The 17,181-nt window shown below is 46.3% G+C and overlaps 1 long non-coding RNA gene across 4 annotated transcripts; it reads right to left on the bottom strand.

The window, feature by feature from the left end:
- Positions 1 to 13,929: 13,929 nt before the first annotated feature.
- On the bottom strand, positions 13,930 to 17,181 carry LOC128779791 (uncharacterized). Of its 4 annotated transcripts, none has more exons than XR_008425853.1 (4): positions 16,953 to 17,181; positions 16,487 to 16,569; positions 16,189 to 16,400; positions 13,930 to 15,186 (listed from the first exon to the last, which is right to left on the bottom strand). It is a non-coding gene; the product is annotated as an uncharacterized lncRNA (long non-coding RNA). The 4 variants fall into 4 exon arrangements; XR_008425852.1 differs by having other exon boundaries at positions 16,960 to 17,181; XR_008425850.1 differs by lacking the exon at positions 16,953 to 17,181 and having other exon boundaries at positions 16,487 to 16,732.

The following is a 17,181-nucleotide window of genomic DNA, read 5'->3' as shown; positions in this document are numbered from 1 at the left end:
TGGAGAAAAGGCTATGGGTAGCCTGGTTGGGCAGGGAACTGAGCCTTTCTGAGGAGATTTTATTCTCCCCAGTAGCCCCCTCCCAGACCCTCCACACTCAGTATATAAACCCCTGAGAGATACAGCATGTCTTCTTGGGGATACCCAGTTCAGGCACAGCTCCATAAAAGCACTTTCAAGCTTGCTCCCCATCCCGGCTGCAATCTGATCCTGTTGGGGACGATGGAAGCCATTCCCTTACTGAAACAGGCAGAACAGTGGCCCCTTGTGCTCATGGTGCCCTAGAGAGCTTACCAAGTCTTTTCAGGACTGTCCCCTAATGCCTGCTCATAGAAGTCCTGGGAGGAGAGCACAACAGATGTGTTCTTATTTGTTTTATTTTGATGGAGTTTTTTTGTTTTGTATTTCAGAAACTTTTATTAAAAATTCTTAAACCACAGAGTCAAAGGGGTTTCTTGAATGTTTAATTAACAGTCTACCAAATTCTGGATTGTGTTCAACCATCTCAATTGCCTAATGCTGTGAATTTTGCTGTCTTCTTCATTCTCACAGGTGTACTGCTCTGGCTCTGGGGAATGGGATATACTGTGGTACAGACTCTACACTTGAACATTTGGGCAACATAAAGATTTGCACCAAGCTCAACATGGAGGCCACAGTCTTTGCAAATGAAAGCACTGGAATTTAAGCTTAGAGTCAAAGTGAATGATTCTACTCAGTATATATTGGAAGTCTGCACAAAAGCTTTTACCACCATACTGCAGCAGTCCTTCACTGACGCTGGTGATACAGGGGCAGCGAAGAAATATGGTTAAAGCACAGGCTCCAGAGCCAGCCTTCTGGGTCCAAATCCTGGGTAGGACAGTGACTTGGGCCAGTTACCTCACTTCTCTGTGTCTCAGCTCCATCAGCTGTAGGATGGGAGAGCAGGCTTATTTAATTTTAATATCTTTATTGAGCTGTATAACATAATGACTTGATACTTGTATATGTGGTGAAATGATCAGCACAATAAGTCTAGTTAACATCTATCCATACATAATGACAAAAGTATTTTTTTCTTATGATACGTTTAAGATCTACTCTCTTAGCAACTTTCGAATATGTAATACAGTATTATATACTATAGACAATATGCTCTACATTATTATATCCCTAGGACTTACTTATTTTTTAACTGAAAATGTGTACCTTTCAACTACCTTCACCCATTTTGCCCACCCACACCTCTGGCAAACACCAATCTGTTCTCTATGAGCTTGATTTTTTGTTTTTTGTTTTTTTCTTTTAGATTCTACATATAAGTAAAATCACACAGTAGCAGATGTTTTTATTCCCATTGTACAGATGAGGAAACTGGGGCCCAAGAGGGAAGGAATTGTTTTCCTTACTCTAAAGTCATGTGGAGAACAGGAGTTAGCTATCTCCCAAGGTAGTGAGGCCCCTGCCCTCCCCTGCTGAGCTGGGAGGCCAAGGAGGGCAGCTTGGCCAATATGCTGGCTCAGCTTAGCTGCTCTGTGAGACACACCAAGTCCTTGTACTGCAGAGGGCAGGCGGGTGCCCAGTGCCCTCCCCTACCCAGGCCCTTAGTGCTGGAATGGGGCTCAGCCTTTGGAAGAGCTGACAAAAACTTGTCAGCCCTCCATGGGGTACAGAAGGAGCTAGTAAACCCTCAGGGATGGACTTTCCCTTTGTGTAAATTCTTATGAATCTGGGTTTTACCTGTTTCACTGTCCCTCTGTTTTTATGTTTTTCTCTGGGCTGACGAGGGAAAAACTGGTATAAATTTCTGAGCTGGGGATGTGGAAGAAGAGCTGGGCTGGACTCCAATGCATATCAACATTAATTCTATGTACTATTTTTAGTAGGTCTGCCCCAGCTGGGGCCTTGAAGATTATCATGGTCAAAACCCCCATTCGGTTGCCCTGTCTCTCTGTCCCTGTTTCCTGTCTGTCTTTGTCTCTCTCCATACATATACAAACATGTGTGTGTGTACCTACATGTGTTTATATTCATGTATATATATATGGAGAGAGAATATACAATGTATATGTAGATATACGAGGTCTATCTGGAAAAAGTGCAGCCATTGTTATATATACCAAGAACAGTTTGCACAACATCAATGTAACTTGGCAGCCAAGGAGAGTGGACTGGAGCACACATACATGAACAATGATGACTTCATTGTACTAGGCAGTGGGGGGTGGTGGACACCATTGAGTGAGCATGTATACTGTGTGGCCATCACATTCAAAATGACTGAGTAGAGCAACAAATCTGCATCAAATTTTGCATTAAGCTTGAACATTCCTCCACAGAAACTATTCAGATGATTCAGAGCGCCACAGCCATGGAGAACTGGTGACTGGCAACTTCATCATCACATCTTGTGCAGACTTTTTTTGGCAAAACATCAAATTGGCCAGGTGACTCAGCCTCCCTACAGCACAGATTTGGTGTCCTGTGACTTCTGGCTTTTTCCAAAACTAAAATCTCCTTTTAAGGGGAAGAGACTTTAGACCTTTGATGAGATTCAGGAAAATACGATGGGGCAGCTGGTGGCAATTAGAAGAACTGTGTGAGGTCCCAAGGTGCCTACTTTGAAGGGGACTGAGGTGTCATTGTCCTATGTACAATGTTTCCTGTACATAGATACATAGATACAATGGATACAATGTTTCTTGTACATAGATACATAGATACAATGTATCTTCTTCAATAAATGTCTCTATTTTTCATGTGACATGGCTGGATACCCTCTGGACAGACCGCATTTATTTCTCTTTATCTCCACTTCTCTCCACTAATCTGCCTTGAAGGATCATGGAGCTGAATGGGCACAAAGGATGGCCCTTGAACCATTGGATGTGGGTCAGGTTTTCACTTAAAAATCTCACTTCTCACTCTACTTGGTAGTCAGTTCATCCTCAGCTTGGATTTAGCAGTCTCCATATTTCTCCCTTTGGCCAAACTCACATGTTTTATGTTGCAGTGTAAGCACTCTCTTTGGTGTACTTGGGAAATTATGATAAGACAGGAATCAGATACTGGCCCTGCCTGTTAGGTGGTAAAATTTGGTGCCTTACGGGACTAAGTCTTGCCAGGAGGAGGAGAGGGGGCAGCAGTGGCAGCTCAGAGAGTGTGGCAAGATGATGTCACTGACCTGAGTAGACTCCAGCCAAGTTCGCTGTGTATATTTATAGACATGCACACCCAGGAAAGTTCTGTTCCCTGGAAGCATATGCATGTTCTCATGTCTTATCAAATTTCCCAGGTAGCATCCTGAAACAGGGAAAACTATGTCCTCTTCTCCATGGCATCTACCCACCAGGAAAATCTTAGGAAAAATAGATCTGATGGCTTCTCTCTGCCTTGGAAACCTGCAGTGATGTCCTCTTTCCCCCAGGGTAAGCTCTTTTCCAGGTGTGCCTGACTACACCAGCCCACCTCTGACTCCCAGGCCTCCTTACACGCCACCCAAACCAAAGTACTGTAGGTACAGTCCTCTGACTGTACCAGACCACTTTCTACCTCCTGGCCCTGGCACACACAGTTTCCTTGTCCAGAAATGTTTTTCCATTCCCTATTCTCCAGGCAGAGCCTTACTTAGTCTCTCTACACATAATCTCTCTGTGCCTTTTCTCACCTCTTCCTCTTGGGCTAACTGTTTAGTTACCCAGTCCTCTGAGGGCTTAGAGTTCTGCACACCTATCTCGCTGTTGTTACTTATATTCTTATCTACCTCCTTCAAGGTCAAAAACTACATCTCACTCATCGTTGCATCCCTAACATCTAGTCCAGTGTCTGATGCAGAGTAGCCGTGCAATGGAGAATTGTTAACTAAATACATGTGAGCTTTACCATGTAGCTGCTAAGAGCTCAGGGTCTGCTTTAAGTAAAAGATTGGGTTTAAAGACTCGCTCTACAGCTTCTAGCCACAAGACTTTCCAAGCTACTTAACCTCTCTAAGTGTCAGTTTCCTGATCTGTAAAGGAGCAAATAGCAATAGAACCTCATTTACATGATAATTGTGAAATTTTAGTGATATTACATAGAAAGGATTTCACACAGCACCTGACACATGTGATATAATTTTTTCTCTCAGCTCACATTTTACTTATCAGAAAATCCTGTAGGCTTTTCCTTTACAATATCCAACATTTATTACCTTCTCACTGATAACAGTCCAATTCAAAACACCTTTATTTCCCAAAGACATACATACGTCGATGACCTTGTACCTGGTCTCCCTGCCTCCACTCTCATCCTACTTCATCTATTTTCAACACTGCTGCCTGAAGCTATCCATTAGAAGTGTGTGTCCAATCAGGTCACTCTTCTGCTAAAACTTCTCTTTTGGCTTCCCCAGCTCACTGAGAGTGAAGTTCAAGTCCTCACTATGGCCTTTGAGATCCGTTCCAAATGGTCCCTGCTACCTCTGATTCCTCACTTTCCCCGTACCCTCCCACAGGCACCACACTGGGCCACATGCTATAACTCAAACCCAACATGTACCTTCTGGCCCCAGGACCTTTCCAGTTGCTATTTCCTGTGCCCAGCATTCTATTCCCCCAGAAAACCTCACACCTCCCTTGCTTACTAAAGACTTCACTCAAAAGTCACCTTCTCCATGAGTCCCTCACTGGTCATTCCATCTAAACTTTCAATAATACACTCACCAGTGACACTTTCTATCCCACTTCCCTCTTTATTAGCCTTCATCATTAATAGAAATATATATGTTCTTTAATAGTCTTTATCACTAATAAAAATATATTTTTATTTATTATCATATTCACTTTCTGTGTCCCCCATAGAATGTAAGCTCTAAGAGAGGAGGGGTTTTACCTGTTTTGCTCACTGCCGTACCCCAACATCTAGAATAATGGCTGGCACAAAGTAAGTACTCAGTTAGTACATTGTTGAATAAATACATCATTCCAAGAAGTTTTGCTACAGTCCATTTCCCCTCCGTTGTAAGAGCTTGGTGTCATGACCGCAAAGGTGAGGGTAAAGAGGAGGGTTCAGATTGCTGTAAAATACTGGGACAGCAGCATCTGGGCTGGGCTTGGGCCACTCCTCACTGACTCAGGAGGCAGAATCTCAAACCATGCTCTGTCCTCAGACTGGATTTTCCTCTTCTTCCAGTTCAACCCAGCTGTACCCGGTGGAGGATGAGGCTGGGGATTCCAAGCTCCTCCTTTTATCTGGATGAAATGGGCACACGGGCTGAGGCCTGGGGGAAGAGGGAGTAGCATGTGAACATGCCCTATAGCTAGAAGGGGAAGTGACACTGCCTGTAGCTGCCCTTCATCCAGTTTTCTTGGGACTTCCTTCCCAAACAGTCTTCCTAGCAGAAAAATCAGTGCCATCCTTCTTGGACTTGGTTTCCATTTCAGAAAGCAGTGCTTCTTAGAGTGAGATTGTGGTGTTATGTTTCTGAGCCAGACCCCAGGCCTGATAAATTGGACTCTCTGAGGTGGGGCCTGGACATCTGCATTCTACAGGTCCACCAGGAGATTCTTCACTATACTCACATGAGAGCCACCCATCAGACGGTGAGTGACCTCCTTGGGACCGGGATTGTGGCCTTCTCATATTCCAGCTACCCTGTATCAACTCCCACTCCTTCCCTTGCTTTGTCTTCCTGCTTAACACTTATCACAAGGCAATCTAACGTAGTCCACTTATTTATCGCATTTATCCACCACACTCCACCCCATCCCACACACCAGGAATGGATATTTTGTTTGTTTTATTCACTATTGTATCTCCAGTGCCTAGAACTGACAATAAGCCACATAGGCATCTCCAGCCTTTTGACCTGATGTTGAACCACTTTTCACACAGTAGGGACACATTGCAATGGAGTGTAAGACAAGCTGCACACATCCCCTCTCCCAAGACTTCCTCCATGTTGCCTTTACAACTCCTACCCATTCTCTGCCCCCCTTCCACCCAGCAGGCCTTCCTAGGCTGCTCTAGGCCTGACTCCTTCTCTGGGCTGTCAGGAACACCAGGGGCCCACCCTATCATCTGAGCACTCGATGGCCAGGTGGGTTGCTGTGTGGTCAGTGGACTCTTCACAGAGATTCTTGCCTCGCTACATGGACTGCAAGTTTGCTGACCATACGGACCCCATCTTATTCACCTTTATTTGCCCATACCTAGAACATGGTAGGTGCTCAGTAAGTCACAAATCTGTAGCTTTATGAAAGAAAAACACACAGAATATGGTTATAGTCAGGGCTTGGTATATGCTACAGCTAAAGGGGCTCAACAGGCAGGTTTACTTTAATATGAAGCTTAAGTGTGGACTGAGGGACTACACAAAAATGTTGGAGCTAAATTGCCCACATTTTTCCTCTTATCACTACTTCTGGTAACCATAGCTGACAGTTTGTGAGTGTTTACTGGGTGCTAAGTGCTGTTCTCAGCATTTCACATAGATTATCTCATTTAATTCTCATAACATTTTGAGATAAGGACACTTTTTATACATAGTACATACATGTTAGGGCCTGTGCTATTTGGGGGTCAAAGGCTATGAAGTGGTTGTTGGGGAGGCCAAGCATTTATGCTAAGGGGTAAAAAGATCAGGAAGAGGGATTTCATCAGCATGGAAACCCTAGGGACACCTGAGGCAGCCTCAGTTTTTTGGAGCAGAGAGACCCAGTTCCATCTTTATCATCCCTTCAATCCTGATACAATGAGGTCTCAGAAATGTCCTTCAGATTTCAGTATCTAAAAGTTCAACCTTCAGAAAACCAACCTAGGGGTCAACGCTCTGGGCTTTGCAAACATTTTTCTCATATGCTGACCATTTTTTATCTGTTCAACCAGCTTTCCTCCCATTTGAATTAGGAGTGAAATAATTGTGAAATCACCATTACTTGTCCTGTTGCCCACCTTTACCCCCACCACCACACAGAAATCTTCCTACAAAAGGATCCTGCCCTCTTTTACTTTAACTCCCACCAGAGTGGGAGCCCCTATAGGACAGGGCCATGTCTATCCAACTCATTGGAACTGTATGCCCCTTCCTGCCATTCCCAACTCCATGACTAGGAACCCCTCTTGGTCCTTTGGTGAGTCCTCTACCCCACTCCCAAGCCCCTCCCTCTGTCCTAAGAATACACTCTCCAGGCTCCCAGCTATGAGTGATTCCTCAGGTATAGGAGAACCAGGTGCTTGTGAGTAGAAAAAAGGATGGGAAAGGATTGAGTAATTGTAACAGGGTATAAGAAAATCAGAAAGCAGAAGTTGGACAAGGCAGCAGGTCCATTCCCCACCTCCCAGCTCAGAAGCTAGATCATTAGACAAGGTCTGTAAATAACATCTGAGTGGCCTTTGGAGCTTTGGTTGAACCATGACATTCTACTCCCCAAATAGATATTGACTATCTGCTCCAAGCATTCCATGGCCTGTAAGGGAGGGACTAGAACCTGTGTATCCCATTCAAAGTACTACAGAGCCAGGACCCAGGGCATGAGGACCTAGGCATATGGTGGGGTTCTGCTGAAGATGTGGTAACTGTGACCTTTGCAACTTGCCTATGTTCCTTGAGCACTCATGGTTCCTCTTTTCAGTAGTTCATAAGAATGGCAAATATTGCCCTGGTTGGTATGGCTCAGTGGATTGAGTGCCAGCCTGCGAGATGAAAGGTCGCCAGTTCAATTCCCAGTCAGGGCGCATGCCTGGGTTGCAGTCTAGGTCCCCAGTTGGGAGTGTGTGAGAGGCAACCAATTGATGTTTCTCTCACACATTAATGTTTCTCTCCCTCTCTTCCCCTCTCTCTAAAAGTAAATAAAATCTTTTTTAAAAATGAATGACAAATATTGCTGTGTGTTATCCCTGAAAATAAGCAGAGATTCAGATGCTCAGGGGACACCAGAGTGGGCTCAAAGGAAATCTGCATTTAAGCCCTACAGAAATTTATCTACTCATTCTTGCCCCCTCACCCCATGTTTTGGGTCTCCCAGGAAGGCTGAGAGTGGGCAGTGAATGGACCCTGAGTGCTTGCTGCTGGAAATCATTGACAAGAGGCAGATTGGAGGAGACCATAGCCAGAGCCACACGAATGTGCTGCTGGGTGCTCTGTCCCCATTATAGTGTCTCCACTCCCACCACCCCCACCCCAACCCTCATATCACCCCCCCCTCACCCCTTTTGCTCCAATAATCTCTCCACCCTCTGCAAGCACAAGGGTGACTGACGAATCTGCCATCTGCTAATTTCCCAAGTCTAGATCTCTGTGCCAGGCTAATCTAAACAACCTGAGTAAAAGATAAGATTCTTGGTTCCATTAAACATGGACAGGCTGGAGCATGGTGCTCAGTTGCAGAGAAACTCCCTGGCTAGTACGAAGGAGGCAGGGGAAACCACAACAGTGGGGCCATTAAAAATGAATGGAAACCAACCCCTCTGAAAAGGGATGTGTCTCTTAAAGCAGCAGTTCTCCTGCTGGCCACAGGGAGGGAACAGAAGGACCCAGAGAAAGCCAGCAGTGCCCAGACCCTGAGCAGTTTTCAGAGTGTCAACTACTCGTGCCCTTCACAGCCTGCCATTTGGGTGGAAAAGAGCATAGCCTCTGGAGTCAGGCAGACTTGAGTTTGAATCACAGCTGGAACACAGAGTATGGCTTTAAGCACCTGAATCTTAGGTTTTTTCCCTTGTAAAATGGGCTTAATACTTACTCTAATGGTTCCTGTAAGGATGAAATCAATAAAATAGCATATATAAGTTATCTAGCACAATGTTTGCCCAAGAGAGGTGCTTTTTGAAGGTTAGTCTCCCCTCCCCTTCTTTCTAAAAGGGGATGAGTGTCTTCCCAGATTTAAGTCTCCTCAGGGAGATCCTGTCTTCCCCAGGGGCTTCCAGAGACCCTGGTGTCATTACTGGCTTGCTTGTCCCCCCACTAGATGGGAAGCACCTTGAAAACAGTGATCTGGGGCACCACTGAATTTCCAGCACCCAGCTCAAGGTCTGGCATATAATAGTTGCTTGGAGAATGTTGAACTAAATTGGAAAAAAACTTTAAAAGGATACAAATGAGACCAATAAACTGAAAGCAAATGACCAAACATGGAAGGAATTGAAGTAGTTTTGCACAGAGAAGTTAATCACAGCCTGTCCAAACTCACAGGGACCTTAGGTACAGTTGGCCCAACACCCTCACTCTATAATCAAGGGGGACTGCCCCCCAGCTCCATGCTGGAGAGCTAGGGCTGTTACCAACAGATTCTGCCCCCTTTCCTGTGAGCAGGGCAGGGCCATGCTCCCTATTGAGGTATACCTAGCAAGCTTTTGTGCTTGACCTCCAGACAGACACACAGACTCAGTTCAGGGTAAATCTGGACTCAGGTGGTTCTCTGGATGTCCGGGCCAGCAGTGCAACCCTGAGGCACATGGAATTTCTTGTTTGCAGGCTAGAAGGGTGTTCACCTCTATCATTAATAGAATCATGTACTTCCTAGACTCTGCATGAGAATGTTTGAAGAGGGTAGAGAATGAGCCCTTTTTCTATATAGTATCTGCCCCCAAATAACCCACCAAATCAACCTGTTCACTGTGAGACTCTGAACTCTGCCCCCATGGAACCACCTCTCAACTTCCTCAGCCAACCCCAACCCAAGTTGGATGGGGCCCTCATCACTCCTGAGTAGCCTACTGGAACAGGGAGTCAGGAGATGGGAGAACCAGCTGGCCTCTGATAAGATCTTTACAGCCTGTTCTGTGGGATCCATGTAAGGATTAAATAACGATAAATGTGAAAGTTTTGGGAGATAAACACTATCACTAAAAACACTATCACTATTTGGCAGGTGAGGAAATTGAATAAGTCAAGTCAGGGACACTTGGCCAGGCATGTTTCTTACATTTAAAAGCTTCTCAGACCTTCCATTCCTCATCCCCAGACTAGCTATTATCATCTCAATATTGGTGGAGAACAGCTGGTATGATCTGATGGGGTTTTCATTCGCAAAGAAGGAAATGAGCATTCTCCTCCTGCCGAACCTGAAGTTCAGAGGCCAGAAGAAAAAAGAAAATATATATATACATATATATAAAATACAAGGTCTGTCCATAAAAAGTCTAGCCATTGTTAATATAACAAGAACAGTTTGCACAACATTGACGTAACCTGGCAGCCAAGGAGAGTGGACTGGAATACATGCCTGCTTTGAAGGGGACTGAGGCATCACTGTCCTATGTTTCTTGTATCTTGTACCTTCTTCAATAAATGTTTCTACTTTTCATATGACATGGCTGGATACCTTCTGGACAGACCTCATCTATCGTATATATATACTGGCCTGATTCAAAGTTGTCAGAACCAGAGAGAAAATTTCTGGCTCTACACAGTGGTAGAGAAATAGACTACACGGCTTCTTAAGTGAACTCTTTCTCATAATAACTCACTAGGCACAAATAATCCTATGTGATACATACTATTTAATTCCCACTTGACAGATGAGGAAACAGAGGCACAGAGAGTAAGCTCGTTCAGGCTCAGGTTTGAACCTAAGCAGTTTGACACATCAGCCTGAACTCCTGGCCCCTCATTACACTACAGAAGACCACCTGGGGAGCTTTCCAGGTGAGTAACTCTTGTTACAATGATCAACACCAAGGATACTTCTCTGGACCTTCAGAGGGAGATTCAAAGACTCTCTTCATCCTAGTTTCTAGGTCTGCTTGATAAGCCAGAACTAGAATTCTCTGGTGTCTTCTAGGACATTCTGTTCCCTGGAGTAGTGGGGCATTTAGCCAGGGCTTCCCACCTCAAATTTTCATTTGCCCACTGACATTGGTGGCCAAGGCCAGGCAGCTTTAAGATGGAAAGCTGCCTGGCATGCCTGCCCTCTGCCACACCTCTGAGAGGCCAACTGGCCTGGGAAGGACAGCCTGCTGAGAGCTGAAAACCTGAGCCCTTTGTCCTCCTCTGAAAGGAACACAAAGCCCTAGCCTCCTCCTCAGGGCTTGGCTCTGCTCAGTTCCCTGGATCCTTCTGCAGGCCTTTTGAATGCCCAGTGAATCCAAAATTAGCTTGTTTCACAAGAGGAAAACACACAAAACTCATCTATTGCCAGTGACTGATTTGTCTACAAAGTCCTATGTGGTAAAAATAAAGTTTTGCCCCAAGAAGCCATCTAGCTGTGCACTCTCTCCCAAGTACCCATTGCAATTCAGTACACTTGTTTCATTGTGTTGTGGGGAACAAAGAGGTACCAGCCATGGATCAACAGGGAACAAGCTTGTACTCTCCTGATGGTGGGAAGGGGGCAGGAGCAGATAAGTACTACATGTGATTTTCCACATCCCCAAACACAGGTGCACCTCACTGTGGTGCAATTTGAATAAGTAAGCTCTGAGGAGGTAGAGTGGGGTGCATTTAGCTGACCAAAGAGGGGAGACTTTACTTGGGTTTTAAAAAGGCAAGGTCCCTTGGGGAGATGGCAGCTGGTGGTCCGTAGGGATGGTAGGCACTATTTACAATGCACCTTCACAACCACATCTCATTTTATCGTGATGCCACTCTGTAACCAGGTTTCACCACCCTCATTTCTCAGATAAGAAAACTGACCCTCAGAGAAGTTTGTGAGTAGCCCTAAACTCAGGGCTTTTTTTTTTTTTTTTAAGATTTTATGTATTTTGAGAGAGAGAGGAGGGGAGGGAAAAAGAGAGGGAGAGAAACATCGATGTGTGGTTGCCTCACATGTGCCCCCTACTAGGGAACCTGGCCTGCAACCCAGGCATATGCCCTGACTGGGAATCAAATCAGTGACCCATTGGTTCGCAGGCTGGCACTCAATCCACTGAGCCACACCAGCCAGGGCCTAAACTCAGGGCTTCTGACGCACGTTCTTTCCCTTAGGTGGCAGTTTGCCTATGGAAGTCTCAGCAATTCTCGCCTTGGAGGGTCAGCCTCATGAAGGGAAAACCTTGACTTCTCCTACAGGGGAAGCTTCCTCCCAGCTTTGTGCAAGGTCCACTGCAGACTCAAACTCATGGTGGTAAAAAGTGAGCAGGCAGGGGCCACATTGATGAGAATTGGTGACCAGACAGCCGCAGGAACATCCAGGAGCACTCAAGGGCCAAGCTGAGCATATCTCCCACAGAGGACAGGTGTGGCTCAGTGGCAAGCAAAGAACACCAGGAAGAAGGGTCTGCCACTGTGTCCAGGAGCAGGATCAAGCCTCAAGGAAGTCTGACTGTGTGCAGAGGTTTCTAGTTGCCAGATGTAAGGGTGAGATAAAGTTTGTCTCTCATTTTTTTATTGTATTTTTTCCATTCCCATTTATCCCCCTTATACTCCCCTCCCTCCCCCAACAATCACCACACTCTTGTCCATGTCCATGAGTCCTTTTACCTTTTTTTTCAATCCCTCCACCCCATAACCCCCTCTAAGAGCTGTCAGCCTGCTCTCTATATATGAGTCTGCCTCTATTTTGCCTGTTAGTTCAGTTTGTTCATTAGAGCCTACATATTAGTAAAACCATACAGTATTTGTCCTTCTCTGACTGGCTTATTTCACTTAGCATAATGTTTTCCAGGTCCATCCATGCTGCCACAAAGAGCAAAATTTTCTTCTTTTTTTAAGGCCAAGTAGTATTTCACTGTGTAAATGTCCCATAGTTGTTTTATCCACTCATCTACTGGTGGACACTGGGGCTGCTTCCAAATCTTGGCAATTGTAAATGACACTGCAATGCACACAAGGATGCTTATATTCTTTCAAATTAGTGTTCCAGGTTTCTTTGGATAAATTCCAAAAGAGGAATCACTGGGTAATTAATATTTCGAGGTATCTCCATACTATTTTCCACAGTGGCTGCACCAATCTGCATTCCTACCAACAGAACAAAAGGGTTCCCCTTTCTTCACAGCCTCACGAGCACTTGTTGATTTATTGATGATAGCCATGCTGACAGGTGTGAGGTGATATCTCATTGCATTTTTCTGATGAATAGTGACGTTGGACATCTTTTCATATATCTTGTTGGCCATCTGTATGTCCTCTTTGGAGAAATGTTTATTCAGGTCCTTTGCCCATTTTTTAATTGGATTGTGTGGTTTTTTGGTGTTGGGTTTTATAAGTTCTTTATACATTTGGATATTAACTGCTTATTAAGCATATTGGTATCTTCTCCGCATTCAGTGGTTTGTCTTTTTATTTTTTTAAAGATTTTATCCATTTATATTTTTAGAGAGAGGGGAAGGGAGGGAGAAAGGGAGGGTGAGAAACATCAGTGTGTGGTTGCCTCTCATACACCCCCAACTCAGGACATGGCCCACAACCCAGGCATGTGCCCTGGCTGGGAATCGAACCGGCGACCCTTTGGTTCATAGGCCCACACTCTATCCACTGAGCTACACTAGCCAGGGCTGTCTTTTTATGTTGTCAATGGTTTCCTTTGCTGTGCAAAAACTTTTTAGCTTGATGTAGTCCTAGTCATTTATATTATTTTTTTTCTGTTCTTTCCCTTGACTAAGGAGATATGTCAGAAAAAATACTGCTCCGAGCAATGTCCGAGATTTTACTGCCTATGTTGTCTTGTTCATGGATAGGAAGAGTTATCATTAAAATGTCCATACTACCCAAAGCAACCTATAGATTCAATGCAATTCCTATCAAGACACCAATGACATATTTCAAAGAACTAGACCAAATATTTCAAAAATTTATATGGAATCACAAAAGACCCTGAATACCAACAGCAATCTTGAGAAAGAAGAACAAAGTTGGAGGAATCACGCTACCTAATATCAAACTATACTTTAAGTCCATAGTAATCAAAACAGCATAGTACTGGCATTCAAACAGACACATAGATCAATGGAACAGAACACTCAGAAATAAATCCACACCTTTATAGTCGATTAATATTTGACAGAGGAGGCAAACACATACAACGGGCTAAAGATAGTTTATTCAATAAGTGGTGTTGGAAAAATTGGACAGATATGTTCAGAAAAATGAACCTATACCACACACAAGAATAAATTCAAAGTGAATTAAAGACTTAAATGCTAAACTCTCATTTTTAAACCAACCAAACGCAGGACAGCTGTTCTTTATTTCCATAAGCCAGCAGAAGAGGAAACCGGGTTGCCTGTGATGTAGTAGGGGAGAATACAAGGGGTGGGGTTGGTTTAGTGCTGTGGCTGTGAGGAAGTGGAACTTGTTACAGAAAGACTTCCTTGGAGTATAGTGGCAGGGGCTGTCCAACCTTTTGGCATCTCTTGGCCACACTGGAAGAAGATGAGTTGTCTTGGGCCACACACAAAATACACTGCAACACATAATCAAAAAATTCTCATAATGTTTTAAGTAAATTTTGTGTTGGGCTGCATTCATAGCCATCCTGGGCTACATTCGGCCCATGGGCCTCAGGTTTGACACCCCTGTCTAAAGGCTTTCAGAGGTTTCTGTCAACCCTGAAACCAGTCAGCACAATGTCTCCCTGTCCAGATGTGGGTGATCTTGGGTTTGTGTGATGAGAACAGCAGGAATCCTTGAGTCTGAATAATACCAGGGCAGACTCCTCTGCTCCCCTCCTTCCACCTCTCTTTCCTATACCCTCCCTCCCAGAAGCGGAAGCCTGCTTCCCCAAGTTCTCTTGCAGCCACCTCCTTCTGGCCTATCAGTAGGATTTGCTGATAGACAAATGGAAACTAGGTTTAACTGAGCCCTGCTATGTGCCCTTCCCTGGGTTTGGCACTGGGGTCACGCAATGAAATGAATAAGACATTTCCTGCCCTGAGGAGTTGTCCATCAGGAAATTCAGAGTTAAACCACTATGAGAATTATGAGGTAAGGGGGCAGCAATCAGCAGAGCTGTGGACAAAATGCCGGAAGCTGTGAAAACCCACAGGAGGGAGTACTGGGTGAGGAGGAAAAGAAACAGGAGGTGAGGCTGAGAAGGAAGAATTGGCCAATTGAAGAACTGGTAGTGGGGGCAGTTTTCAAAGTGTTATCACACACTTTTATTCTCTCCACTCCCACAATAGGGAAGCCAGCCAAAAACTATTCTCCCCACTTCAGTGAAGAGGAAATTGAGGCAAAGGTGAGGGTGCAGCTGGGATGCAAACACCCATCTTTTACATCCAGGCTCACTGCTCTTTCTTCAAGGCCAGGTTGGGATCAGGATGGAGAAGGTAGCAAACGTGATGAGGTACCTTAGAGGGAGAAGAAAACTGAGGGCTAGGGAACCCCCAAAGGCAAACCAGGAGCATCTGGTGATGCTCGCTAACTTTACAAGGGGTGTCCTGGAAAGGACTTCTCCGATCACTGTCACTACTACAAATAACTTTTACTTCTATTTTTCAGACAAGAAAATTGAGATTCAGAGAGGTTAGGAACTTGCTTGAGACCTCACAGTACCGGCAGAGTTAGGACTCCAAAGCCCAAACTCATAGACCAGGGGAAACACCTCCCAGGTGGAACAGGAATGCTGCCCCATTGTTTCATTCAATGCCTTTGGCATCATCCAACCCCAGGGAGTTGGCCCTCCAGGAAGAAGGCCTCTATTCTGCAGCCTCTTAAATTCCCAGGCTTAAAACCATTTTGACTAGCTGTCCTGAGCCCAGGCCTGAGGAAGGTGTCCATAGCCAAGGCAAATTGGCAACATCGGGGCAGACCCCCTTGCCAAGGAGAGCCACCATCTCTTCCCAGGCCTCTAACTCCACTCTCTCACTGAGCCCAGAGCTTGGGGTGTGTGAGGTTTTCACCCAGACTATTCTCCACCAGGGGAAGTAGAGAGAGGAAGTGGGTCAGATAGGAGAGGGAGAGGGGGTGGGTAGGCACCATGGGTGTGAAGGGACAGTTTGGGCGGCCAGGGGGACTTTCCCCTACGTCTGAGCTCCTCCCCCAGGGAGGGCGTCCAAGTTCCCCAACATACCACCGGCCTGAGCCTGTTTGGGTTTCCGACTCTTCAGAGCCATGTCCTAGTTTATGCCTCTCACACCCTCTGTGATGCACCCCTCTCCCTTAATCTTGGAATCATTTTACTACTCACTGCTCCCTCCCCCTCTTCCCCCTCTCCCCACCTCCCACACACACATAATCTCAGGTGGGACAAAGCAGGCCTACCAGGCTTCACTAGAGCACAGCTGGACTGCAAAGTGAGGGCACCGCCCCCCGCCCCCACCCCCCACCCCCGGAAGGCTCCATGAAGAAACCTGGTTGAAATATGAGGCCGAGCTTCTCTCCTTGTGACTTCTCTTCCTTTTTGCTTCCGGGCCTCTGCCTGGCACTAGGCGTCCTGCCACGGTTCTTTTTGGGCGTCTCCCCCCTCAGCCCCCAGGCCAGGTCACTTTCTTTTTCACTTGGTGGAAGCTACTGTGGGAGGCGGTTTGGTAGAAGCGCAGCCACGGAGACTTCCTAAGAGTCTCTGGAAGCACAGAACCAAGTGGGTCTTTTTGTTTGCTTATTGAACGAGAAAAAGACGGATGGACGTGTATGTCTTTAAACACCCACCGCTAAGTTTCTTGTACAACTACAAGATCCGGTGTACAACTACAGATCGTCGCCGGGAGCCTTGACACTTCAGGTAGAACAGCCTGCAAAAACATATGGATGTCCAAAGACCAGATAGACCGCCCCAACACACATATCCGCATCCAGGCAGGGACGGAAGTGCTCGGGCAGGCGACCCCACGTCGTCGGGAAAAATAGAGGCGCCGCAGGTGGGGCGCCGGGGCAGCGGGGGTGGGGGTACCCACCTCCCCTTCCGCCCGCCCGCCCCCGCCCCCGCCCCCCGGCTTCCCCTCCCCCTCCACTCCGCCTCTCCCTCGTCGCCCTCCCTCCGTTACACTCTCCGACTTTCCGCTCACACTTCTCCGCCCCTAGCTTCCCTTCCCCCTCCCCTAGCTTCCCTTCCCCCTCCACCCTGCGCTCCGAGGTCGCTGTTTACGTGCACTGGCACCCGCCCCTCCCCACCCACCGCTTACGTGACCCTCGGGACGTCACGGCCCCGCCAACCGGAAGCGCTGCCCTCATAAGGGCGAAGACTGTGGCTGGGCGGGACGCCGGAGCTGTCAGGCTGCCCTTGGCCAGGCTCTGGGCTACCAACCGATTCCCTGGTCAGGGCAAAGGATGTGGCTTTCCGCTCTCCTCCTGAGAGCTGAGAGGTGGGCAGCCTTCTCAGATGTCAGCTCTCTGCATCCTCCCTC

The sequence above is a fragment of the Desmodus rotundus genome, chromosome 12 (genome assembly GCF_022682495.2).
Source record: "Desmodus rotundus isolate HL8 chromosome 12, HLdesRot8A.1, whole genome shotgun sequence".
In the NCBI taxonomy this organism is placed as follows: domain Eukaryota; kingdom Metazoa; phylum Chordata; class Mammalia; order Chiroptera; family Phyllostomidae; genus Desmodus; species Desmodus rotundus.
The sequence above is the reverse complement of the archived record's forward strand: the minus strand, read 5'-3'. Positions and strand labels throughout refer to the sequence as shown.